Here is a 27,959-nt window from a genome sequence, read left to right on the forward strand (position 1 = left end):
GCTGAAGTCGGACGCTTAACCGACTGCGCCACCCAAGCGCCCCTAAAATTGGGTTCTTCTGGCGGGGATTACAATTTAGTGCAGAAATTCACTTTACAGCTCAGTCTACCACCAGACAAAAGCAAATTTTAAATAACCAATAGGTTTCTAGTGGTAAAATGAAGGATGTGTTCATGCACCGTATTAACCACAACGGCAGGTAATAGCATTTTGCAAAACTAAACCAAGACATTCCCAGAGAAACAAACTTGGCAGGGAAGTTCACTTATGAACTTGTCCATTCAAGTACAGTTTATCTGTGGACAACCACCAGCATCTCAAATATTATCAGTTCTTTGTCTCCTACCATGGTTGGGGAATCCTGGTTAAATCAAATAATTGGGTCAAATACAATATTAGAAAAATAAATTTTCAGAAAGGGGCTTCCGGTGAGCCTAAAGCCAGGCTCCGTTCTCAGTAGCAGGGATGCCTGCGAAATTGTCCTCTATTTCACCTGGTGCTGAAATTATCGCTGAGAAACAGCATGTCCTCAGCAAAAATTTTGTTGTTGTTGCCATGGTATAGAAGAATGATTTATTAGAACACATTCCATGGCAAATCATCTAAAATAACCATTTTCTGAAAGACATCCATGAGACCACCTGAGGTACCTACAGAGGTACCTCTGAGAAGCCAGACAAATAAGTTCCCAACCCCAAGTTGAAGACCGGAGTGGAGAGGAACACAAACTTGTGAATAAAAAAAAAAAACAACTGTACGGTGACCACCAATGGGGGATGTGGATGGAGAAGGGCATACTGAATGAAAGAGAAAGGCCACTGCTTGTTTCTAGGGGACAAGCTACAGGCAACGGTGTGGCGCATGCATGGTGGGCACTGGGCCAGGACAGAGCAGGCTTGCAGGGGCCCAGTGGGGTTTTAAAAATAATGTTTCACAGAGGTGTGAATCTCTTCCCCTGATGTCCCAGCCCACCAGTGCCACATGACAGCCCCAAGTGGCTACAAGTGTTGCTGGCCTAATGGATAGGCTGGGGGAGGGGACAGAAACCAAAGGAGGAGCCCTGGAGTGATCAAGGCACAGGTATTACATGCATGGTGTGGGTGAAACCAGAGCCAGGGCACCAAAAGGTCGGCCCAATGACCACATCTTCCTTCTTGAAGAAGCCTCGGGCCTTGCCAACATTCCTGGTCAAGACATTCACCCAGAGGTCCACATCCTCAGCCCAGGCCTCCTACACTGGGTCTTTACACACCACAGAGAAGACGCACTCTACAGGTGGGCCTAGCAAGCTGCCTGGTGATTTGGGGTCACAGCAATGATGATGACCTAGTGACAGCATCTGGCTGCCTGGTTTACAGACTGGCCAGACTCCATCAAGGTTGTTCTGCATCAGTTACCGATGTGGACCTTGTGAGGAGGCCCACATACAGGAAATCCAGAAGAGTTGAGAGAGACTGGGGCCAGGCCCTGGACTAGGGTAAGGGAAGTTACCTCCCCCTGTGCAAATCTAAGGAGGTGTTCACACTTAGGCACTGACTGGACCTTCTGCACACTCCCGAGAGCGAGAGCCTCTTTAAATTTTGTGCCCTGGTCACTTCATTCTCCTCACCCTAGTCCTAGCCCCGGCCAAGAAGATGTTGACAAAGAAGAAAACAAAACCCGAGTGTGGACACTGAGACATCCTCAGGCCATTCTGCTGCTTCTCTAACCACTGAAGTCCTCATGGAAACTTGGGGATCTGGAAAGCTTGCACCTCTGTCTAGGAGCAGGTTGCATCGTCTGATTTGTACGGTTACCTGCCTGGAGGTAAATTTCTGTCTCCTCTGCAATTAAATAATTTTTACATCCTTTAACTGTGTCTCTTGGCACTTTTCCAACAATTGCATCACTGTCATGTGGTATCACCTATGCAACACTTAACACTAAAATAAGATTCAAAATCAAAGTAGAGAAAATCAGGGTCAGCATTATGAACATCGGTGATCATACTGCAGGTGTTAAGGAGTTAGCAGATAATAGTAGACCTGTGGGAAGAAGGCTAGACAAAACTAGGTTATTCTCTACATTCACTTAAAATTTCTGTTTATTAGCTATTTGACAGTTTCTTAAGTTTTCTCTCTCTCTCTCTTTTTGTTGCCTCTTGTAAGATAAAAAAAAAAATCAACATGTTACTGGCTTTAAATAAAAATTGGTAATTCAAATACTGACAAAGAAACATATTTGTTTCCGTGCAAAGGGCAGTGGGCTTTCTGCCTAAGGACAACTGACTTGAGTGTCCAAGGGATCTCCTAGAGCTCTAATTATCGATTGCTAATTATCTATTACAATGACCTACCTTAAAATTCTGTGGCTCAAAACAGTAAACATGTTACTATATCTTTTGATTTGGGGGGGTTAGAAATTCTGCCCCACAAACATCAAATGGGGCCATTCAGTGATATGCTGCTGGGCTGGTCTGAAGGCTGTAAGACAGTTTCATTCACACGCCCAGAAGGCTGGGCTCTGCCGGGCTCCTGTTGTCCTCCGTGCAATCTCAGGGTCTCTCCACGTAATTTCTCCATCACGGTAGCCAGGCCTCTTACGTGGTGTCTCGGGCTCCAAATGCTAGCATTCCAAGAGACAGGAAGTAGAAGGTGCCAATCTCTTAAGGCCAGGACTGGAAACGGGCCCAACATCTTTCTTACCCTTGTGCTGTATTCTGTCGATGTAGCCACAGAGCCCATATAGTTCCAAGGGAAGGGTAACAGACCCCACCTCTTGACGGGAGGAGTATGAGAGAGTCTTTGGTCATCTTCATTCCACTGCTTCTGACTATCTTTCATCTAGGTAGGGCATTTCACTGCACCCTAGAGCAATGCCAGAGATGCCCAGCCCCTGTGGGGCACATTTCACGTTCTCTTTTTGGTTTGACTGTATCCATAATTACTCCTCAACTCCATGAAAGCAGAGAGGGAAGACTGGACCAATTGCTAGGAGAATCAGAGAAGCTATACCCTGGGCTACCCGAGTAGAGTCAGCAAAACACCCAGAACTCAGTGAATCCTTATGTGAGATGGAGTTAAGAACATCAAGGCCGCTCGATGTGGTTTCACCACCAAGGCCTCTGACCAAGGCACCAAGTCCTATGGCCACATTACTGTCGTTATCTTCCTCGACTTCTGAGTAGGACTGGACACAGTTCAGCAGTCCCTCATTCTTTCAACATCATTGTCTCTTGGTTCCCATGATAACACATCCCTGATTTTCCTCCTACTTCAAGGTCCATTTTTTTCTCCACCACTTTTGCTATCTCCTCCTTCTAAAGTCTCTAAAGTCCGGGGTCCCTCAGGGCTTTGTCCAAGACTTAGTCTCTTCCATATCTTCAAGTTCATCTCCCAAGTGTTCCCATACATCAAAACGCCCATGTATGGATGTTCTCCAAGTTTGAATCTCCACTCTAGACTTCTTTGGTGAACTCCAGGCTCATCATGTTTCTAGCTGACTATCTTATATTTCCACTTGAGTGGAAATAGGCATTTCAAACTTATAATCAAAACAAAGTTCTTTTTAATTCCCTCAAAGCCTATTTCTCCCCAGTCTTTAATATGAGCCCAGTTGCTCAAAGACTTAGGAGTGACCCTTAGTTTATCCCTTTTCCTTCAGCTCCCAGCCCCAAAACCCTCTCTTTTGACCCCCAAACCTCACTCACCACCACATCTAATCAATCTATCACATTACCTCCAAAACGTGTCCTAAATCCAGCTATTTAGGATTTAGACCATCTCCTGCCTAGTCTGCAACAAAAACCTTCCAACAAATTTTTCCCTTTCCCCTTTTATCCCTTTACATCATCTCCATTCAGGGGACAGAACAACTTTAAAATAGAATTAGATCGTGACACTCTCCCCCCGCCCTTTTAAAACCACTCATGGCCTCACGGAACCTAGAATGCCACCCACACTCCTTACCACACAGCCCCAAGCCCTGCATGATTTGGCTCCCACTACCTTTCTGGCATGATTTTGTTGGATTCTGCCCCTGGCTCACTACGGTCCAAACTTCCTGGCCTCTTCTTCCCCTCTGCCTGGAACACTCTTGTTGAAATGCTTCAGCCTCACTCTCTGGCCCCAGCTTAAATGACACCTGTCAGTCTTGGGACCACCTACCCCACTCAAACAACTCTTCGAAAAATCTGTGATTAGCTCATTTATTATTTGATTGTCTGCATTTCCTTCTCAAAAATCCATCCCATGCTTTCAGAGTTAGTATTGCACAGCATATCTGAACCGTGTCCTGGGGAAGCAACAGAACTTTAAGCAACACAAAGGCCCTGGAGGATCCTGCCATCTTGTTTTTTGCTATATCCCCAGGGCCTGACACAGTACCTAGTACCTAGTAGGTGCCGAATTAATATTTTTCAGTGAATGAATGAATGAATGAATGGTTCACTAGTTCATTCATTAGTTCTGGGCCCATCATTTCAAAAGGCTTGGGGGCTTTGAGCAGCTTGCTGTCTGGCACTACATCTACTCTGCCGTCCTTGAGTATGCATAGACACTGAAAACATATTATTAAAAGCATGCTGCATAACATTTTTTCCTATTTTACTTTCAAAAACTGGTTTATTTTTATAATCATTTCAAATATTACTTATGTTCAGCATATAAAAATTGTAACTCACAAACATAAAAAATGAAGAAAATAAAAGTCACTCATTATCCACCTTTCAGATGGGTAATGTCCTCAATATCGCAGCGTTTACTGTTTTGTTTCCTTGCACTTTTTGAAAATTTTCTCTACCCTGTAGACATTTTTCAGTATGGAATTTCAGCCAATTTTATGTCACACTTCTTGGGATCAGAGAAAGCAAGAATGATATTCTAACAACTGGCAATACTTTGAGAAGGCCTGGAGGACCATTTTGATGCTTTCAGATGATCTTTTTTTTTTTAATTTTTTTTTTAACGTTTTTATTTTTTTTATTTTTGAGACAGACAGAGACAGAGCATGAACGGGGGAGGGGCAGAGAAAGAGGGAGACACAGAATCGGAAGCAGGCTCCAGGCTCTGAGCCATCAGCCCAGAGCCCGACGCGGGGCTCGAACTCATGGACCGTGAGATCGTGACCTGACCTGAAGTCGGACGCTTAACCAACTGAGCCACCCAGGCGCCTCGCTTTCAGATGATCTTAACTAGACTACTAGAATAAATTATCTCACTTAAAAGATTTGTAAACAGTTAATCAACAAAACATTACCCTTAAAATCGAGCATGCTGTTTGTATGTATCACAGAAGTTTGGTCAGAAGCCTGAATGACTAAAGGTAAAAATTAGCACACATTATTCATTCACTCAATGTTCCATCAACAAATGTTTACTGAACATCCACAGTGTCGGGCAATGTTTCAGACCCTGGCAACAAAGCAGTGACCAAAATCTCTATTTCTCAAGAGCTTGGTCCAGCTGGAGGACAATAGAGAGATGGCAGCTAGATGTTAGATAGATGATAGATAGATAGATAGATAGATAGATAGATAGATAGATAGATAGAGATGGATAACATGTAATATGTTTGATGATCAAAAGTGCTTTGGAGAAAAACATGGCAAGGAAGGATGATAGAGGGGTTGCCATTTTAATTAGTAATTGGGGTTATCTGAAAAGGCCTCACTGAGATCTGAAAGAGGCGAAGGAGCCAGGCATAGGAATACCTGAGGGAAGAGTGTTCCAGGTGAAGGAAACACCCTTGCAAAGGTCCAGAGGTGGGAGAGAGTCTGGTTTATTCCAGAAAGAGTACAAAGTCAGTGTGGCTGGAGTTGAGTGACCAAGGGAGAAAGCAGTAGAAGATACGGTCACAGCAATGCCATATTATTCAGAGCCTTCAAGGTCCTGTAACGAATTACGGCTTTTGCTCTGGAACAGAAAGCCACTGGAGGGACCTGGGACTTAAGAATGGTATGATCGGGGCGCCTGGGTGGCTTGGTCGGTTAAGTGTCCGACTTCGGCTCAGGTCACGATCTCGCGGTTTGCGAGTTCGAGCCCCGCGTCGGGCTCTGTGCTGACCGCTCAGAGCCTGCAGCCTGTTTCAGATTCTGTGTCTCCCTCTCTCTCTGCCCCTCCCCTGTTCATGCTCTCTGTCTCAAAAATAAATAAACGTTAAAAAAAATTAAAAAAAAAAAAAGAATGGTATGATCATACTTAAAAGGATCTCTGTCTGCTGTGCTAGGAATAGACTGGGGGTGAAGGGCAGAAGGAGGAGGAGTCATGAGGGTAGAGCAGTATTCCAGGATAGAGAAGGATGACCCAGACTGGGGTGGAACAGTGCAGGGGCAAGACTCAAGACATATTCTGAAGGCAGGGCATGACAATCCTCATGGAGGACTTGCAGGTGAGATCTTGATGGTCCCAAAGTCTTTGGCCCGAGCAACTGGAAGGTTGGAGTTGCCATTTACACAGAAGTGTAAGACCATGGAAGTAGAAGGTTTTGGGGGAATATTAGGACCACCCAAGCAAGCAAGCAATTATATATATAATATATATATATATATATATATATATATATATATATATAAAAATATATATTATATATATATATAAATAAAGTGTAGGAAAATTTTATATATAAAGTAGGAATTTTATATATAAAATTTTATATATATATATATAAATAAAGTGTAGGAAATAACTGGCTATGTTAAAAGGGAGAAAGCAGGGAGCAGAGTGAATACTAAGTGAAAATAAATGGGGAGTTTAAGAGCTGGTGCAATTAATAAATAGGTTAAATAGGGTCTGTTCTGATACTAGGTGTGTTTCTTTTACAGAGTCAATAAAAAAGTCTCCAAGCAGCTGTCAGAGGAATTTGACATCCCTATGGACCCCTATAGAATAAATTCTTAGAAAGGATCAATTCACAGAGCAATAAAATAAAATTCTACAAGCTTAACAGCATGTTCAGTAACAAGAAAGTAATTACTGATTTTTCTCTTGAGAGAGTTATTTTCTATGCTCATCAGATGTTTCTCCAGATGTCTGTAAAAATGAAAGGCAAAACACAGAGTTCTGCAGCAAGTGGCGTCCAGTTGTCCCTTGCCAATGGTTGAGGGAAAAGTTAACAGTCCTATGTGAGATCCCCAAAATGGGGCACATCGGAAGCCAACATTTTGGCAATTTTTTGTTGTTGTTAACTACCTTGTGTAATATAAAATTATAAGGCAGTCCCTGTGCCCACTTCTTGCTTTTCTGAGAAATTAGCAAATAAACAACTTGTTCAACAGACACTTGGGCACACTGGCTATCTTTCTTAAATGCATAGACAATTTTTACAAAGCATGAACATCAGTGTGAGACATCTGAAGTCTTCCAACTAACAACCTGCATCTACATTGGTTTGGGTTGGGAAGGAGCTCTATGATGAATCCCAAGCCCCGTTAATGAGATCTTCTCCCAAACTTCTTCTCGTATAATTTCTGTAAAAAGGAAATGCAGAAGTAATTACCGAACTAGGCAAAAGTCAATACTGCCTCTCACCACCAAGCAGGCCCTTTTCAACAAGCTCCAGCTGAGATCACAGGGAGCCCACTACATCAGTGGTTCTCAGCCTGAAAAGTACATTTGAATCTTGCGAGAGCCTTTTGAAAAAAAACCTAGGCCCCAGACCTAACGCTGGAGATTTCTATTTAATTGGTCTGGGAAAGGGGTGGGGATTTTTTTTTTAACACTTATCTGATGATAATGCACACCCACAACCAAAACCACCACACTAGAAAAAGCTATGAGCACAGCCTGTTTTGTAAGGAATTTCAACACCAACAGAGAGAGTGTATTCCAAACAATAGTAATACGTAGGAATCCAATACGCGCAGGGCCAAATTCTCAAGTGATCGGAAAATGCGGGTGGCGGGGTGGGGGGGAGGTTAGAAAATGCAGCCAAAGACCATGTTTTAAATTTTTAAAAGATTAGGGGCACCTGGGTGGTTCAGTTGGTTAAGTGTTGGACTCTTGATTTCGGCTCAGGTCATGATCTCACAGTTCCCGAGTTCCAGCCCCACTCTGCACTGACAGCGTGGAGCCTACTTGGGACTCTGTCTCTCTCTCTCTTTCTCTGCCCCTCCCCTGCTCGCTCTCTATCTCTGTCTCAAAATAAAAATACACTTAAAAATGATAAATAAATTTTAAAAAGACTACCTTTCCACGGCAGTCATAGATATTCTTCTCACAAACACTGCTCCCCAAAACCCTTTCAACGCAATTTTCTTTCAAAGCCCATACAAACAGACTGTGCTCCATGCCCAATGCTTAAATATGCACAAGGAATCCACAGAATGTTGCCCAGAACCACCCTTCGTCTGGGAAGCCAGCTTTTTCCACATCTTGCTGGTAAATCCAGAAAACTGGGAGGAGTTGTAGGGAACCATTCTTCTAGAAAACCACAGAAGTTCTCTGGGCAGCAAGAGGTGTGCCACAGGGTGGGAATTCAGCAATTCCATCTCAGGAAACAAAGGTGAACAGAGCCCCACAAGAGTATCTTGGAAAGGATATAAGGTTGTGCAACAGCAACAACAACAGTTTCCCCTTAGCCGGCGCTCACCCACAGGACACTTTTTAGCTGTATCACGTGGCTGGTTGTTTTTGAACAGCCATCCTGGTAATGCCTCAGATAGGAAAACACACTGTCTGCAGCGGGTTTAAAACGCCCTCGGACTCAGATTTCTGGCCACTTAGTCTGCACAAAATTTTGTGCAATTCAGTCTGCAAAATTAAGTGCCCAGAAATCAGCGTGTCAGCTGCAGTGGGTAATACATGGGCCTGGCCCTCCAGGCAATCGCGATTTTGTCGAAGCAGGGGTGTCCCCACGGGGACACCAAGTATGCTGCACAGAGAAAAGATGGCAGAGGCGTTCGGAGGGGGAGACCACCACAGGCAGGAGTCACCAGGAGAGCTTTGGGGGCAGAAATGAACAATTAGCCCAGATCACGAAGCATGGTTAAGGTTTCGGAACAAGGAGAAGATAACAGGCGGGGATTGTCCTGAGCAAGGGCACCGTGGCGGGAGCTGAGAGTCCTAGGGGAGGGAGACACAACCATCCAAGGGACTGTCAACAGGTGTGCTGCCGTCTCCAGCTGCTAACTTTTATTAATGTGGAAAATACATTTATGCTACCACCGAGGAAAGCTGCCGTTAAAGCAGCGTCTCTTTGTGACAGATGACGAGCCGGGAGAGTCGTGCAAAGCCCCATAAAGCAGCTCTCAAGCTTGCTGTCACCAAGAGGGCAGACCAAGTCAGCAAGCAAGGAAGGTGGTGTGCCTCAGGAACCCGCGGCAACATTCCCTCTCAAGTAGGAAGGTGTGGCCCTGGCCTCGACCTGCAACACAGCAGCCAAGGGCAGCCAAGGGCAGCCAAGGGCAGCCAAGGGCAGGGGAACGCCACGTTCCCTGGGGCCGCTTTTATGGGTGCCACAAGATCACTCACTACTGCGACAGGGAACGTGTTGCAGTGATTGCTGACAAGTTTTCTGGGATTTTGAGTCTTTTAATCCCTTCAAGCATGCAGTAAACGATGTGACTATTTCAGAGAATGCTGTGAATATAAAAGAGAAAAAAGTTGAGAATCTCCAGACCAAGCCAGTTGGACCATATCCTGTATATGCAATGGGGAACCACTGATGGCTTTTCACTGGAGAGTGACTTGGAAAGGACACGGCATGAAAGAATAATCTTGCCATTAAACGCAAGTTAGAATGAAAGGAGGAGAGAGTATACAAGCAAGGACAAAATCATTTCAATTCCCCTAACATATTAATTTTGAAAAGCAGGAAAAGAATATATAACTTTCTACTTCTCAACAAAATTTCAAATGTATTGTCTTCTACGGAGGGAAAAAAAAAACAATAGAATTAAAAACAGAAAACACTGTCCCAAGTGCTTATCTAGTATTATTTCCCCTTTACGTATTTTCCATTTATTCCAACTTCATAACATTTTAGCTGTGCGGCTTTGGTCCAATTGCTCTACCTCCATAAACCTTGGTTTCCTGATCTGCGACACGAAGAAAATATGGCTATAATGCCACCTCATGGAGTCATTGAGAGGATTATATGAAATCATGTATATAAATCACCTCTTCCATATGTATGGAGAGAGACAGAGACAGAGAGAGAAGCTTTTTGTTGGACCTCCTTAGCTTTGAGCAAGAAACATACTTCTTACAGTCCTTCTTATAGGGCTTCCCATATGAGGGTTACAACCCAATTTCATGTTATGCTGTGGAAATCCTAAAAGACATCTCTAGGAAGACCTACAGTCTGGCATGAGAAAGATTGAAAGTTTGAATTAAGTGACTCAAAACTCATTCAAGAAGCCAATCAACTAAAACGTCATCGTTGAAGGAGCGCCGTTGGCTCTGCTCAGGCCTCACCCACCACCTTCTTCAATGGGAAAATGGGCCCTGCTGGCCACACTTTGTAACACAGCAAGAGCACCCATGAGGAGAGGGTCCAGAAGAGCACAAGTTCCAGAAACAGATAGTGGCTGGTGGTGTCGCAGGATGAAAAATCACACGCTCTCTCCGGCCCTCCTGTGTGACCCCGAAACTGAAAATCCAGGGCCGCTTCATCAGATTCACCCCAAACTGAATGCATTGCTCGTTTCTGCACAAAGTACCTGCAAAGTAAGTGCAGGAACACTTGTGTAGAGAGCATCAGCCACTTACTCTAGGTGCTGGGGGCACAGGACACATCCCTGCTCTGTCATTGCTGGTGGAAAATGGCCCATGTGTTCTGTCCAAATTTCTCAACCTTCCTCCCAGCTGTGATCCCCCCACTGTGTTCCAGTTTTTGTTAGTACACCATTACTACAAACCAGTCACTTAGGCTACAGCTGGGACATTTTCAGTTTCTCCCATTCCTCTCCTCACTTTTTTTAATTAAAAATTGCACGCATTTAAGGTGTACAACATAATGATTTAATATACAGTAACACCGTGGATTGCTATAACTTGTTCTGCGAGTGTGGTGCAAGATGAGAAAACATTTCTTTTTTTAACTTTTTTAATATTTATTTATTTTTGAGAGATAGCGAGCGAGAGAGAGCGTGAGCACAAGTGGGACAGGGGCAGAGAAAGAGGGAGACAGACTCTGAAGCAGGCTCCAGGTCCCAAGCTGTCAGTACAGAGCCCAACGCAGGGCTCGAACTCCCAAACCCCGAGATCATGACTTGAGCCGAAGTCGGACGCTTAACTGACCGAGCCACCCAGGCGCCCCGGTGAGCAAACATTTCTAATAAATTTTAACTTGATAAACAAGCAATGTCTTGCAATATGAGTAGTACGTGATGCCAAACGCCCCATGATCACAACTGAATCAATGGTTCTTGAAATTCACTTTGATATGTAAGTGCTTTGGATTACAACATGTTTCTGGAGTGAATTAAGCTCACAAACGAAGGCTTTACCGTATATACATAGAGTGAAACGATTACCTCAGTCAGGTATTTGACACATCATCTCCTCACATGCGTACTTTGCTCGTGTGTGATGAGAGCACCTGAAATCTACTCTCTTGGCAAATTTCCTGTATTCAATACAGTATTATTAACTGTAGTCATCATGCTGTACATTACATCTCTAGACTTACTCATCCAATATAACCACAACTTTGTACCCTGTGACCAACATCTCCCCGTTCTCCCCACTTCCCTGCCCCTGGACACCACCATTCTACTCTCTACTTTTAGGTTTTTAAGTTTTTTTAGATTCCACCTACTAGTTGTTTTCTTTCTGTGCTTGGCTACTTTCACTTAGCATAATGTCTTCCAGGTACATCCATGTTGCTGCAAATGGCAGGATCTCTTTCTTTTTAAGGCTAGTATTCTATTGCAATATTCTACTGCACATATATATACACCACAATTTCTTAATCCATTCATCCATCAACAGACACTCGGGTTGTTTCCACATCTTGGGTACTGTGAATAATGCTGCAATGAACATGAAGGTGCAGAAATCTCTTCAAGGTACTGATTGCATTTCTTCTGGGTATTTACCCAGAAGAGGGATTTCTGGGCCCGATGGTAGATTTATCTTTAATTTTTTGAGGAACCTCCACACTGTTTTTCCATAATGTTCTACCAATTAATATTTCCACCAACAGTGTACAAGGGATACCTTTTCTTCACATCTCACCAATTTATTTTTGATAATAACCCACCCTAACAGATGTGACATGATATCTCATTGTGGCTTTGGTTTGCATTTCCCTAATCCTCTTTAGTGATTTTGAGCACCTTTTGATATACCTGTTGGCCACTCATATGTCTTCTTTGGAAAAATATCTAATCAGATCCTTCCCAGTTTTTAAACATATTGTTTTTTGCTATTGAGCTATATGAATTCCTTGTATATTTTGGATACTGACCCCTTGTCAGATATGTAATTTGCAAATATTTTCCTTCAGTTCATAGGTTGCCATTTCCTTCTGTTGACTGTTTCCTTTGCTGAGCAGAAGCTTTTTAATTTGATGTAGTCCTACTTGTTTACTTTTTGTTTTTGTTGTCTGAGCTTCTGATGTCATATCCAAGAAGTCATTGCCAAGGTCAATGTCAAAGAACTTTTTCTCGATATTTTCTTCTAGGAGTTTTAATGTTTCAAATCTTATGTTTAACTCTTTAATCCATTTTGAATTGATTTTTGTGTAGGATGAAGGATTCAATTTCATTCTTTTGCATGGGTTATTCAGTTTTCCCATCATCATTTACTGAAGAAACTATCCTTCCCCTATTGTGTTTTTGGCATACTTGTTGAAAATAATTGACTGTATATGTTTTGGTTTATTTCTGGGCTCTCTATTCTGTTCCAGTGGTCTATGTGTCATTTTTTTATTATTATCATTAATATAGCTACATTATTTTGATTAATTATTTTAATTAATATAGCAACAAAGCTATGTAATTTTGAATCAGGAAGTGTGATGCCTCCAACTTTGTTCTACTTTTTCAAGATTGCTTTGGCTATTTGGAGTCTCTTGTGGTTCCATGCAAATTTTAGAATTGCTTTTCCTATTTCTGTGAAAAATGTCATTGGAATTTTGATAGAGATTGAATTGAATTTGTGTGTCACTTTGGGTAGTAATGGACATTTTAATAATACTAATTCTGATCCATGAACACAAGATATCTATTTATTTGTGTCATCTTCAAGTTCTTTCATCAGTGTTTTATAGTTTTCAGTATACAGATCTTTTTTTTTAAGTTTGAGAGAGAGAGCAATGAAAAATGGGGAGGGACAGAGAGAGAGAGGGAGAGAGAGAATCCCAAGCAGGCTCCAAGCTGTTAGTGCTACTAATGATGTGGGGCTCAATCGCACAAACCATGAGATCATGACCTGAGCTGAGATGAAGAGTCGGATACTTAACCAGCTGAGCCACCCAGGCACCCCAAGTGTACAGATCTTTTACCTCCTTGGTTAAATTTATTTCTAAATATTTTATTCCTTGTGATGCTATCATAAAGGGAATTATTCTCTTGATTTCTTTTTCAGATAGATCATTGTTGTTGTAAAGAATGCAATTGATTTTTGTATGATTATTTTACATCCTTTACTGAATTTGTTTATTCTAACAATTTTTTTGTGGAGTCCTCAGATTTTCTACATAGAGAATCCCATCATCTGTAAATAGTTCTTCCTTTCCAATTTAGATGTCTTTTATTTATTTTTCTTGTCTAATTGATCTTACTAGTATTTCCATTACTTTGTTGAATAGAAGTGGTAAGAGTTGGCATCTTTTCCTTGTACCAGATCTTAGAGGAAGTGTTTTCAGTTTTTTTTTTCCCCATCGATTATGAATGTTATCTGTGGACTTTTAATAAATGGCCTTTATTGTGTTAAGAAAATTTCTTTTCACACCTCTTTTGTTGAGAGTTTTTATCTTGAATGTATGTTGAACTTTGTCAAAGGTATTTTTGTGAGTCTACTGATTTGATCACGTAGTTTTCATCTTTTATCCTCTTAATGGGGTGTATCACATTGATTGATTTATGTATATTAAATTAAACTTGAATTCCAGGGATAAATGCCACTTATTCATGGTGTATAATCTTTTTGATGTGTTGTTGGACTTGGTCTTTTAGTGTTTTGTTGAGTATTTTTGCATCTGTGTTCATCAGAGATATTAGCTCGTAGTTTCCTTGTGGTGTCTTTGTCTGACTTTGGTATCAGGCTGATACTAGCCCCATAAAATGAATTTGAAAGTATTCCTTCTACCTGTTTTTTGGGGAGGAAGAGTTTAAGAAAAATTAGTATCAATTCTTCTTTGAATATTTAGTCATGAAGCCATTTGGTCCTGAACTTTTCTTTGTTGGTAGGAGAAAGTTTATTAGTATTTCAATCTCCTTATTTGTTATTTCAGGCTTTTGACTTCTTCTTGATTCAGTCTTGGTAGATTGTATGTTTTTAGGAATTTATCCATTTCTTCTAGTTTATTCAATGTGTTCATATGTAACTGTTCAGAACAGTCCCTTGGGATCCTTTTTGTTTCTGAGCATCCGTTGTAATGACTCCTCTTTTGTTTCTGATTTTAATTGAGTCTTCTTTTTTTCTTAGTCAAGAGTTTGTTGATTTTGTTTATTTTTTCAAAAAACCAATTCTGATCTCGGTACGTACAGAAACCAAGTTCTATCACCCTTCTTCCATAATATCTCTAATATTGTTTCCTCCTTTCATTTACTCTGTTAACAACCCTGTTCATTTCCTCTCACCCAAATGATTACAATTGCTAGGGAACCTGTCTTCCCATCCCCAATCTCCTTTCCCTCCAATCCATTTGAACTTTTAGAAGGACATCTCTAACTGGTCATCCCTGTGCTCAATTATATTTATGACTCCCACTACCTTTAGAGTAAAATATGAATTCCTTAACTTGACATTCAAGACCCAGATGATCCATCCTCAAACTATTTTTTCTTTTTTCCCACTGTTTGGCTGTATTCCCATTCCTGGAAGCTGTTCCTGGTAGGACCACTAGCAACAACCTAACTATATATCTAAAAGTGTTGGAATGTACAGGAATACAATTATCTACTCAATATGCAGCCTTCCAAAATGGCCCTAGTGATCCCAGCCTCCTGGAGGTCATACCCTTGTATAGTCCCCTCCCCTCTGAATATGGGCTGGACCTAGTAACTTGCTTCTTATAAATAGGATACAGAAAATTTATGGAATTCACTTAAATACTGGGTTATAAAAGACTGACTTCCAACTTTCTCTTGCTCTTTCTTTTGCCTTCTTTCTTGGTTGGTCTGATGAAGCAAGCAGCCATGTTGCAAGATGCTCTATGAAGTGGCCCATGTGCCAAGGGACCAAAGGAAACCTCAGGCCAACAGCTCACGAGAAACTGAAGCCTCAGTCCAATAACCTGCTAGGAAATGATCTTGCCAACAACCAGGTGGATGAGCTAGGAAGGAAATTTCCAGGTAAGCTTTGATGTGACTGTAGCCTTGTGAGAGACCCATAGCAAGAAAATCCAGCCTAAGTCTCACCTGTGTTTCTGACCTGCAGGAACTGTGAGATAATAAATGTTGTTAAGTTCCTAAGTTTGGGGATAATTTATTACATAGCCATACATAAATATACAGCCAGCTTTTCTGAGCACATAATTTTTAAGAAAATAATTTGATGTTCTGATAAATAGTATTTCTCCCCATTTCTAGCTTCTCTTTGAAAGCTAAAGCTAAAAAATATTCATTCACATGACAAAGATTTGCTGAAAGAGTTCCATGTGCAGGGCATTCAACAAGGTATTAGAGGAAGATAAAAATCTGAAAAAGGCTGGATGCTCACTCTCAATGCATTTATAGTGTGAGTAGAAAAGTGATATTACAATGTATAACCATGGAGTGAAGAGATTATTAAAAGGGAAAGTGAGAGGGTGCTGATGGCATTTACAGTCTATTGGGCCATGGGGGAAAAAACACATAAAGTAGGTAGCAAATGAGTGGGGCAAGTCAAAGGACAGATGTCAATAAAGCCCTGTGCAAATGAAGAGGAGGGAGGAGGACCCACGCACTATAATAAGGGAAGGCTTCTTGATGGAAGTGCAGTTGACATGAACTTTGATGATCAGGGAGAATTTTGACATAAAGGTTGGGGAAAGGGAATGACTAAGGGAAGAGCAATTCAAGACAAGCAAGGAAGCCAGAACATATATAGAGAAGATTAGTGAAATTGAAGCTAAATGCATCCCCAACTCAACTCTTCCTTAACTGGATCCCCAAACTTCCAACAATCACTCCAATACCACTTGCAAAGAATGAGTGAAAGTATGAGAGGGGGACATACTCATTTCTAGGCCCTAGGAGGGAGCCTATGCAAGTGAAGCATCCTGAAGCTTCGTGGTGTGTCTGCCTCTGGTAAGGGTCAAGAGAGTCTCTCCTATTTTTTCCTCTGGCTCTAGGTTTGTGAGCAGGCTGAACAGGGAAAGCTATAGGTCTTGTCATCAAATCAACGTCTCTATGTGTAGAAAGATTACTGAGGTTTCTCCTACTCGGATAATGTTATAGGTCTAATAATAAAGCAGGTTTGTAAACCAGGTATTACATTTGATATTGACCAGAATTTGCTGTGAGGATAAAATTTGAGGATTTATTAGAACGCACTTGGCAAACTCAACTACATCTGACACGATGTAAATTATACGAAAATTATGAATTCTAGTACAGGAAGCTGATCGTTGGAGATGTTCAGCGCTTGTGAAAGGTCACACTGAGCCTATCAGAGCTGGAACTCAAACCCAGGACTCCCCCTACTAGGGGCACCCATTTCATAGTTAGCCAGAACACAGGGTCTGGGGTTCAAAGTTCAGCTTGATCACTTACTAACTATAGCTTGGACAAGTTCTTTAATTTCCCTGAGCTTCAATTTCCTCATCCATAAAACAGAAGTTATAAAATGTACTTCATAGCGTTGTCAAGAGAATGAAAAGATATATATACATAAATGCTGGCCCATTACAAACACTCAGTAAATGGAAGTTATTATGATGATTTTGTGCCATTTTCACTGAACCAGACAGCACCCAGTTCTAGTAGCTCACTGGTCATGATTTCTGGAACCAGACAGTATCCAAAAGAGACAGAACCTGTCTTCAACATCTTACCACTCCCCTTTCCAAGTGCTTCTTCTCCAGGTTTCCTTTCCTGGGCTGGAACCTCACGTTCAACCAATGCTTGTCCTAAGCATCCTGTCCTTTTCCATCTCAGGTTCGACTGTGTCTCATTCTTTCTGGATTTCAAACTCTGCTTTCCAAAGTAACAACTAATTACCTGACAGACTAATCTAAGGGACTGACTGCTAAAATTGTATAGTGCATTAGTCTCCCCACCCCACCTGAGATACCTTCGTCCTACCAGGAAACTGCTTGGCACACGAGCTGTGTGTAAACCATACAGACGGCCCTGCCTCCTATAAATCTATCTGTAACTCCATGTCTGAAAGTCTATAGGACACAGAAAACTAAACGACTGGATCAGGTTTTGTATAAGCCTGAGGGAGAATGAGCAGTAAAATCAATTTCCCATAGCCTGGTCAGAAAGAATATTTTAAAAACTCAAGCTTGCAAGAAGAAAAAAAAAAAAAGATTTCTAAAAAAGATGCAGAAATAAAACCAACACATTAGGTAGATGTGAGGACAGACCAAATTTCCCTCTTTAAAAATAAGCAGGAAAATGCAATATATAACCAGGTCCATCTGGCAAGAAGAGAAAGAAGGTTAGGAAAGGCAGCCACCCAAGATGTACCCTTCCAGGATGTTAATACAACACCAGCAGCCTTAAAGCCCAGCCCCTTCTCTTGAGGGCTCGGACTTCATTTCTCAGGTCCTTAGTTTTGTTGCCAAAGAAGGGGCCCCAATAGCATCATGATCGTGCCACTCTTTAAAAATATCCATTGTTTTTCTGAGGGTGTCAGGCTGAAAAAATACTTTCTCATTTATAGTAATGTATGTACTTCAATACAGAAAACTAATATTTAACTTAAAGGAATGTATATTTGTAGAATATAGAAAGTAACAAGAAGACAACTCAAAGTCATCCATAATCTCCCTGCCAAAGGATAATCAGTGGCAATTTTTCAATGTGTAGTTTTTCTTTCTGACTTCTTCTCTACAGATCGATAGAGAGATACAGAGATATAGATATATATGTGCGTATATATGCACACATACATATAAACAAAATGAAACAGTTGAGTTCATCTGGTATATAAAATTCTGCACTGTGATTTTTTACCATATTATATAACATTCTTTATAAACTTAACAACTACATGGTATGCTATGTAAAGGTATTTTAATTTGTGAAATCATTTCCACGCTGTTCAACATTTGGCTATTTACATTTTCATGAATTAATACAAAGAACAATACTAGGGGGTTATTGCACACATATCATTCCAGTTTCGATTACTTCCTTTGGATGGATTGCTAGAAGTGGAATTACTGGGTCAGCAAGTTAAATATTCTGAAGGCTCCTACTATAAACTGCCAAATTTCTTTCCATCAAGTTGATAGCAATTTATCTTCCCACCAGAAAATACAAAATGTTCATCTTGTCCCATCCCCACCATGCAGTGACTATTATTTTTAAAGCAAGACAAGAGAGGAAGATGTATTTTTAAATCAAGGAAATTTGTGGCCTCTTTGCCAAATCACTTCAATAGCCATCTCCCCCGAGTAAATGAAGAAATGAATATTATAAGAACACCAAGTGCAATGAACAGAGCACTGATGTTGCAAGGAGGTTCTTAAGTGATCTTTTATAATGAACTCTTCAGACAGTGAATCAGTCAGAATCCCAGCAGGAACTGGACGCTGCTTGAGAACGGGGAGTTGACCAGCATTTAGCAAGCGGTTGTGTACAAAAGAGTGGATGGAGTCCAGACTGGCAGGAGGGCAGTAGGACAGCCTGAAGGAGCTGCCACCACCGTAGGCCTACGGGCAGAAAAGAGGGAACAAGACCAATTGCTAGAGAGAGTAGGGATGCCCAAAGGTAGCTGCAGCCCCGCAGGTGGGAGCCAAGAGAAGGACTTCACTCTCCTCTAGCCTTCCTACCAGTGCCTTCCATTACACAAATACAGCTCAATTCCAGAGGGCAGGGCAAGGGGCACAGGTGACTATGCACAAAGTGTGTGCCACCCCCCATATCTTAATGTTGAAGCCCTAACTTCAGTTAAGATGCTGCTTGGAGGTGGGGCCCTCAGGAATTGCCTAAGTTTACATGAGGTCATGAGGTTGGAGCCCCCATGCTGATATTAGTGCTCTTGGAAGAGGAAGAGACTAGAACCCCCTCTCACCCTCTCTACCATGTGAAGATACAGCAAGCAGGCAGCCTTCTGCAAGCTAGGAAGAACCTTCACCAGAAACAGAATTCACGGCACCTTGATCTTGGACTTCCCACCCTCCAGAACTGTGAGAAATAAATATCTGTGGTATGTTGTTATAGCAACCCAAGGGGAATAAGACACTGGGAGATACATTCATAGAGCTCAGCCTCCCAGGTCACAGAAAAGGGCAAAAGGACAGAGAGAGGAAGTGGACCTTGGGGGGCAAACTGAAACCATCCAGTGCAGACGCCTGGTAGGAGACAAGCAGAGCTTGCAATATGGCGGCAGTCTCTGCTCCACAAGCCACCACAGTAAAGAACTCATCTAGCATTACTGTTTCCTGTGGAATTCTCAAGAAGCAAGTGGGTATATTACAATGTAACAATTTCCCTTTACCTCAGTAATTTAAAAGGTGAAATTTTTGAAGCTTTTTTCTTCAAAAAGTGTGTATTTGTGGGTCCAAAAGTGCCTTTGCAAAACAGAAGAAACATTACCTTTATCTTTACATCACCCAGGCAGAGGAATGCATTCTAATAAGCAATTGAGTGAAAAACCCTACTGTGATTGAATTTATTTTTCCAGAGAAATGCAGGAAATAGTCATGAATGTTTCATTAAAACTCTTCCTAATCATAAATGTATATCCGTGTCCTAACAAGTACGTGGTTTTAACACTGCGACTCTCCAAGCCAGCAAACAACTCTGTAAAATTGTCTTTAATCCCTCACAAATGACTCTGGAGTCCCACTGAGGCTTTATCACACATTATTTAGTAAATCCATGAACCTACAAGCCAGGAGACATAGAAAACCATAGCAACCAGGGACAAGACTGGACAGGTGGTCGGTGTTTGAACAACAGCTCTAGGAGGGACATGCAGCCTTCCTGAGCTCTGAAGCCCACTCCCTCCCAGCCCACCCTGCTTGACTTGACCTTGCCTTGATCACTCCTCTCTCCCCTGCAGACCCTGCACGGGAACTTGCATCTCGAATGGGTTTAGCAGTTTAACTGGTCTGGTCTTCTGCTTGCAGACAAACTATTATCATTTTATACATGAGGAAAATGAGACGGAGACATTTTGAGGGGCTTGCCCAAGGTCACAAAACTCATACATCAAAAGGGAGAATACTAGAACTCAAATCCTGATTCTAGCCCAGTGCTTTTCCCGACCGTAATTTCTGCATGGTCTGCTTCTTTAAACGGAATGAGGCAAAAGGGAACTTGAATTCTACATACATCTCTGACAGCAATAAACAAGCTGTTATGGCCATTGAAGGTAGCATACTGAAACTGAATCTATAAAATTGTACTCACTAATAAAGAAATTTCACATTTCATAGCAAATTTACCCTGCAGAAAATATCATGAAATGTATCGGGTGCTGGTTTCTGTCAGCAAAGCTAACGCACACCTAGTGTATTTTTATTCTTTCTAAGGCCTCATAATTGTTGGCGGGTTTGTTCATTTAGCTAATGGTAAATATTTTAAGAACATGAGAGCGGGTGTCCACTGACCAATGTTAATTATGCAGGAAAAAAAATCACATATGCAACACAGAAGTATAACCAGAAAAGTTCTCTACTTAGAGCTAATAAAAGAAATAATACCTATATAAAGTTTGGAGCCACTTGTCATCATCATCACCATCACCACCGTTTTCCAATCTCAGAGCAACATCACTGGAGACAGACAGAATTCCCATCTTCTTCTTTCATGGTCTGTACAAGTTTACTTCTTTCATGGTCTGTACGAGTTTACCTATCCCTAGCTCTGCATGCTCTGGGATATTAAATAGCGTCTGTCAAGGACCATCCCTGCTAAGCAAGTCAGGTTTTCTCATTCTCTTGTGAACATCAGTACCGATTTCCCAGGCCTTGCACCTCTAGAGGATCTGAGGACGGAGCCTCTGGGACGGAGCCCAGGCATCAGTGTGTGGTGAAAGGTCCCCAGGCGATTCTGATGAATCAAAACACAGATGCCTGGGCTGTATCCCAGAACAACTGACTCGGTATCTCTGGGGTTTAAGACCTGGGAGAGCTCTACTGTGAAAAAGCTCTGCTAAGTTGATTTTCATACATACCAAAAAATGAGAAATGCTCTCTTCAGCTGACAGGCACAGATCTAACCACACCACCAGGGGGATATATTGGAACAACAAGCTATGCTAAATGAATACCCAAATACAGACAGACTCCAGCCATGCCCACAGCTAACCTCTCATTGGCTTTCCAACTTGGATGAATGCTAAATTTGCTCCTCGGGGCAGCTGTTGAGTGTATTTAAATATGCCATGGAGACTGTATGCACAACCCTGATGCATCTCTGATTATTTTTTCATACATTCACAAATCACCTTTATGAACACGAGCTTCATATCAAATAATGAAAATGCACATTAAACAAGAGCAAAAACCAAGCAGCAGCCTCAATTTGAAAACAGTGTTTAATTGTACTCTAAGAATCGTTTTGTTATTTTCAGAAGTTAAACTAAATCTGAATCTATTTACAAAATCATGTGCTAAATTAAGTGAAACATAAAAGAACACACATCACTGAAAGTTTGTAAGTTGACATAATATAAAAAGTAGACTCCAAAATCCATCTAAGACAAAAGCACCCTGGCACTGCAAGGAACATTTTACCAGAGTACAAGTCACCAAACGTGACATCTTAAACCTTCAGAGTACAAAATGTCAACATCAAAAGGACCGAGTTGGTAAAAATTAAGAATAAGTGGATCCCGAAAAGTAAAATTTGTTTCAAACAAAACAAACTACTGTAAGAATTTTGCACTTCCCTGAATAACTGCAGCATATTAGTGTATTCACTTTTTCTACCTTCTTTTTCCTCTGCAGAGTCACTCTCTCTGCTTTGCCTGAGCCCTAACAGTGAGTTACAAAAATGTCGTAAATTACAGAGTGTAAATAGTGTCAAATCCTATGCTCACAGGGAGGCCCAAAGTGGTGATCATGTAGTTCTCAGTTTTAAATAGACAGAAAAACATGCCTCTTGCCTACAAAGTAAAATGATGACAACTGCAAAAACATCTCAGTAGAGCTGATTCCTGGTCTCTGCTACGGATGAAGGGGGAGGGGGGGAGACAAAACACAGAGTGTCCGAGTAGAAGGTGGCATAACTAAACCATCACGCTATTAATGGAAAGTCCAAGTACAATGGAAGAGCAACATCGTATTTACTCCAACTAAAATTAGATCAAATCCTTTGTGTCCAGGGAGCTGCTTCTCAAAGCACCAAAATAGAATGAAGCGTTAACAGACCAATACAAAAGCCGGCTCTTTGCTGCAGAAACTTGAAAACAGAACCAATGTTAGTCACCGCCCCCATGGGGTGACCCAACTCATCTCCCTCAGATGCTGCAATCATATTGCTGTTCCTCCTGAAGGGTGAGGTTATTTAAAAAGCCACAAAGTCCAGATAAGTCTCAGGGGATGTCTCCAGTTAGCCCCTGCGGTTCACAAGCCCTGGTGAGGCCACATTAACTTCAGATGCCTCTTAACACTCTGAAGTCGGGTAAAGAGATGGACGGGGGAATATAACTAAAATCCAGTAATAATGGAAATGTTTACATAGCCCATAGTTTCTAACCCTCCCATCTTCCAAGCCTTTCTCAACACCCCTAAAAAGCAACAAACGATTGATTTGCATTTCACACCCTCTCTCTTCTTACAGAATAATAGTCAAAATATGACTGACAGGAGTAAGAGAGGGGAACACAAAGATTCTGTAACACTTCTGCTATGTAATTATCTCCTGAATACCCCAGAGCTGGTTGGAGAGAAACGGCCCTGCCCAGTTTCTGTTGCTGTCGGCATCCTGGAGCAAGGAGGACCCCCTCAAATTTAACATGCCTAAAACCTCATTTACCAATGACCATCCAAGACCTGGCCCCCACCAACCTCTGCGGCCTCCCTAATCACAGTTGCCAACATTCCACCATGGAAACTTCGGAGTTACCTATGGCTCCTTCTTATCTCGGCATCAAGTCACAGCCCTTCTTCCCAAGTGACTTCAATTCTTCCTCCCTACAGGGCCTCTCAGAATGGTCCTTTCTTTTCACTTCCACTGTTTGGACTAAGAATTAAAGAATGGGCAGGAAGTTTCTACGCAAACACGTTGGGAAGGCATCCCGAGAAACGGAACCGTCTGCCTCAAGACCTGGGTGTGTGAGAGCACAGCACGCCAAGAAACGCCCGGTGATCTGACATCAGTGCATCCTAAGTGGCCAGAAAGGAGGTGAGAAGGGACTCTAACAGGAAGGACCTTCCATCCCCGCACAAGAGGCCTGAGCTTTTCCCAGGAGGCCAGTATTTTGTGGACTTCGGGAATTTGACTAATGCCTTACCTCCATACCACCTATAGTATCAATTATGGAACTGATTTATTTTTCGATATTAATCAATTTACTTAACATTAACATTTTCTTTTTCCTTCCAAATTTTTATTATGGGAATTTTCGAATGTACACAAAAGTGGAGACAATAGAGAAATACACCTACTTAAGCCGAGGACATGTATCAACCAATGTCTAATTTCGTTTCCCTCTACATACCCCTTACCACACCACCCCCACCAGCCACATACAGCTGCATTACATCATCTGTGATGAACAGATCACAGGAACTATATCGTTTCATACGTGTAATGCTTTATAAAACCTAACTGCAATCCCATCATGACACACAAGAAAATCAGATATCCTAACTATCATCTAATGTCCAGGATATTAAGATTTTACAGCACTGCTATATACAAACAATTAAAATCAGTTGCCAACCATTTTTAAAAGAAAACACTATCATTAAAATTACGGCGTGACATGCCTGCATTTGGAACACTCAGCTTGAGGCCTGTTCTCCCTATTAAAAATGGAGATTAGCAAAAATGTTAGATATACCCAGTTTTATACTGCCTCGTGGTCAAAAGTAGAAGGATTGAAAAGGAATTTAAGGAGGAATATGTTTCTCACTATGCAACGTAAGATGATTTCATGTAATGTCTATATAAATCCTAAATCATCCTGCATTTCACCAGGAATCTTTGTCTCACACTTTGGGAGACACTGCTATGGGGAATAAGAAACCATCTAAGAATTCTGGACCTGATGGAATCTAGGATTTGGAAAAAATGTTCCAGCAATAGCAAGAACGGAAGGTGTTTACGAAGGACGAAGGGACAGCCTCTTACTGTGCCTTCCACCCCATTACTTCTTGTGGTCTTGTCTCGTTCTAGTAGAGCATTCTCCTAGCGCTCTAGTAGGGGAACACACAAACTCACTCACATGCCCTTGACCAAAGAATAGACCTCCTCTACTGGGGGAGGTTTTCTCTGATTGATCTCAGAGCTTCAGGGGAAGGGGATACACATACATGTGCAGCAAGGGGGAGGATAGAGACACCATCTAGCCAACCAGACCAGCCGGGTCAAAGTTGGCAGTCAATGAGGTAATTGCTGATGTCACAGCTAGATGGCCCTCACATCCCACCCCATCATTTCTTGAACCTTCACTGTCCCCCAAGCAAACCTCTACCTCTCCAAAGCCAATCTTCCCCCAGAAGGGGCTTTAGTGCCAAGCCCCAGATCCTCCCTCCTCATGAGCACACTCTCTTGTGACTAAATCACCAAGCCTTCAAGAAATGCCAAAATGTGACATTTTCCAGAATATCTCTCACCCCCCACCCCCACACATTACACTCAAATATCTTCCGTGGCTCCCCTTTCACACAGAGAAAAGTTCACATCTTGGCTGTACTATTCAAGGATCTCCCAGATCCAGCTCTCGCTAATCTTTCCAACTTTATCCTTCCAGAGTCCTCTGCTTTAGATTACCTGATTTAGTCTCTGTCACCCAAACACGATGAGGCACAAAATCATTCACGTCAGCCTAATATAGTTTAATACTACCTAACGGTCCTGATGATGTCACTCATTATTTTGTCCCATGTTTCCAAGGTAAAAGCCAGAAAAGTCACATCTCCAGACTCCATATTAGGGTGCAGGAATTTGACTTCGCATCTCACTATTGCTCTCTGGTGTGGAGAATTCTTTCATAAATTCCCTTTTGACTTAAATTAGCTAGAGTTGGCTCTACGGTGTGCAACCCCAAAACCCTACCGATGGATCATCCCTGTTCCTTAACTTACCCCATTTCCTCGGCTGAAAATGAGCTCCTCGGTCTTCTACACATAGCTCCATCTAAGCCCTCTTTCACATTCTACCGCGCCCAGGGTTTCCTCCTTAAGTTTCTTCAAACATTCTTTCCAAATCCAGGCATCTCCTCATTGGAACGTTAATACATGCTTTTCCGTTTCATACCTATGGTCTTTTGCCATACCTATGTCTACAATTTGAACATGAGTCCCTGTGTTTTTACAGCTTCAATAGTTAACGAGTTCTTTCTGTGGGTGAAGTGTTGTGCTTAACGCCAGTGATACCAAGAGGCCTACGCCAAAAATCTAAGTCCTTGGCAACTCACGGGCCAGTGGGAGAAGTAGGTTCACAAACAAAAGGATACAAAGCAATGTTCCATAATAGAGGTTCTATGAGTTCAGGTGGAAGAAGAATTCACTCTCCCTGGGTAGGCTCCAGGAAGGTAGGGAGGGCAGAACTAAGTCTTCTTGGGCAAGTAGGAATTTACCAGGCAGGCAAACAAAGAAGAGAGGAATGTCTCCTACGTCTTATACTCCCGGGATCCCCAGAACTTAACTTGTTCCCTAAACATTCTATGTGCTCAAATTACCTTCTAGTTTGGGGCCAGCAATGTGTATGTCTAAGAGTTACAAGAATACAGTAAAAGAAAATTAAGGAATCAGAAGAAAATGGAGTCAAACAAAATTTTTCCAAATCAATGTATCTTCACTGAACACTTGCTGTATGAAATATAATTTAATACTGCCCCTGTCTTCAAGGTCCACTGCTTGTTTAAATTCAGTCTAGCTGAGGAGCTATATATATAAAAGCAAGGAGACTTATACAACAATAAAAGACTTGGCAGTTCAGTCTAATAATAGAAAAAAAGACATAAGTAGCACATGATCAGATACCAAAATTAATGCAGCCATGAGATTTTTGTTTTTTAAAGAGTGGTCACTTTACACTGTGTGAGTCAGGGGAAAATTTATAGAAATATAGATGTATATAGGGAAGTGCTAAGTGAACGGCAGAAACACACAGAACAAGCTCAGGGATTAGTAAATAAATCAGATTGGCTGGAATAGAGAATTTGAGTGGGAGAAGAGCAAAAATAAAAGAACTAGAAAAATAAGAACTAGAAAAGGAAAACTAAAAAAACTGGTTAACAACCTCAGGAGCTCCCCAGATGAAATCCGAAACTTGCCCCCATACACGGAAGACAGGGAGAGACTGAAGAAAGAAACAGAACTCCAGATTGGTAGGTGGCAGATGTAATAAACAAGGAAACTTACTTCTGAGGCTTATCATGGGCGCACAAGATGAGTGGGTCTCTGCACCTGTCTGCCAGAATCTCAAAAGTTTATAGAGAGGCCTTAACTGGGTTCAGTCACCTATACTGTCCAGATGGTCTCAACAACACATTAGTTAGTATCTCAAGGCTGTGTCCTTGAAAATGGCTGTGGCTGTGGGAATAGTGGGCAACACATAAATTCCAAGGACAGGGCAGGGGTGAGGAGCCTCCTATAGCCTATGTTTAGCTGGAGTGTCAAACAGCGATCAGATCCTCTCAGTGACCTCCTCCAACAAAGGGTCACTTTGAGGATGCATAAAGTGTACACACACATGCACGCACGCATGCACATAGAACAGTAACTATTTTTTAAGCACCTGTTACCCATAAATTATACAGGTACCCATAAGTTATCTAAATTAAGACTCAGATAAGAACACAGGGGGCTTAGCTTATATGTTTTATTCAGGGTTATCCAGAAATATTCAGATGCAAAAGACAGATGTGCCTCCTGACCTCCAGGGCTTATAGCCTAGCATCTTCAGAGCTCCTAAGTGGAGAAGCTGAATTCATACCCCAACTCCCAAGACCAGACGCATATTCTCTAGTACTTCTCTGTTCCTGTCTAGCACCCAGCTAGGTCAAATATTAGAAAACTTCATTCTCTCTTCACCTCACACCTTTCAGTCATTGCGTGTGTGTGTGTGTGTGTGTGTGTGTGTGTGTGTGTGTGTGTGTGTGTGTGTAGTATAGATGGCAGGGATTCTGCACATCACAATCACCTGTTAGGCTTTTTAAAAATGCATATGCCCCAGACCCAGTCCCAAAGACCTGAATTGCAGCCAGGCACCTATATTTTTAAAATACTCCACAGGAGATCCTGATCACAACCAGAGTTAAGAGGTTGATAGATACTCAACAGTTCAAAACATGCCTCAAACCTTATTAGGAAATCCACACATGCCCACTTTATTCTACTCTCTTGTAAATAATCCAGATGAGTGATCTAATAACGATGCTAATGATACTAACATTAATAGCTACCTTTTACTGAGTGCCTATTCTGCCCTTAGGCAGGGTGCTCATTTTTTTTTTTTTTTTTACACATAGCATCTGATTTATTCTCACGAAATCCAAAGAGGAAAAAACTTTTAAGATTCCTGTTTCCAAAACCAT

The 27,959-nt window shown here is 41.7% G+C and overlaps 1 protein-coding gene and 1 long non-coding RNA gene across 2 annotated transcripts in view; one reads left to right on the plus strand and one right to left on the minus strand.

The window, feature by feature from the left end:
• The window catches only part of SLC35F4 (solute carrier family 35 member F4), a 253,059-nt gene that overhangs the window by 199,791 nt on the left and 25,309 nt on the right, over positions 1–27,959 (minus strand). The window lies entirely within an intron of this gene.
• LOC121031824 (uncharacterized) lies at positions 777–10,496 on the plus strand. Its single transcript, XR_005790915.1, has 4 exons — positions 777–1,240; positions 5,733–5,740; positions 8,658–8,660; positions 10,475–10,496. It is a non-coding gene; the product is annotated as an uncharacterized LOC121031824 (long non-coding RNA).

The sequence above is a fragment of the Herpailurus yagouaroundi genome, unplaced genomic scaffold (assembly GCF_014898765.1).
Source record: "Herpailurus yagouaroundi ecotype Mexico unplaced genomic scaffold, PumYag 141, whole genome shotgun sequence".
NCBI lineage: Eukaryota > Metazoa > Chordata > Mammalia > Carnivora > Felidae > Herpailurus > Herpailurus yagouaroundi.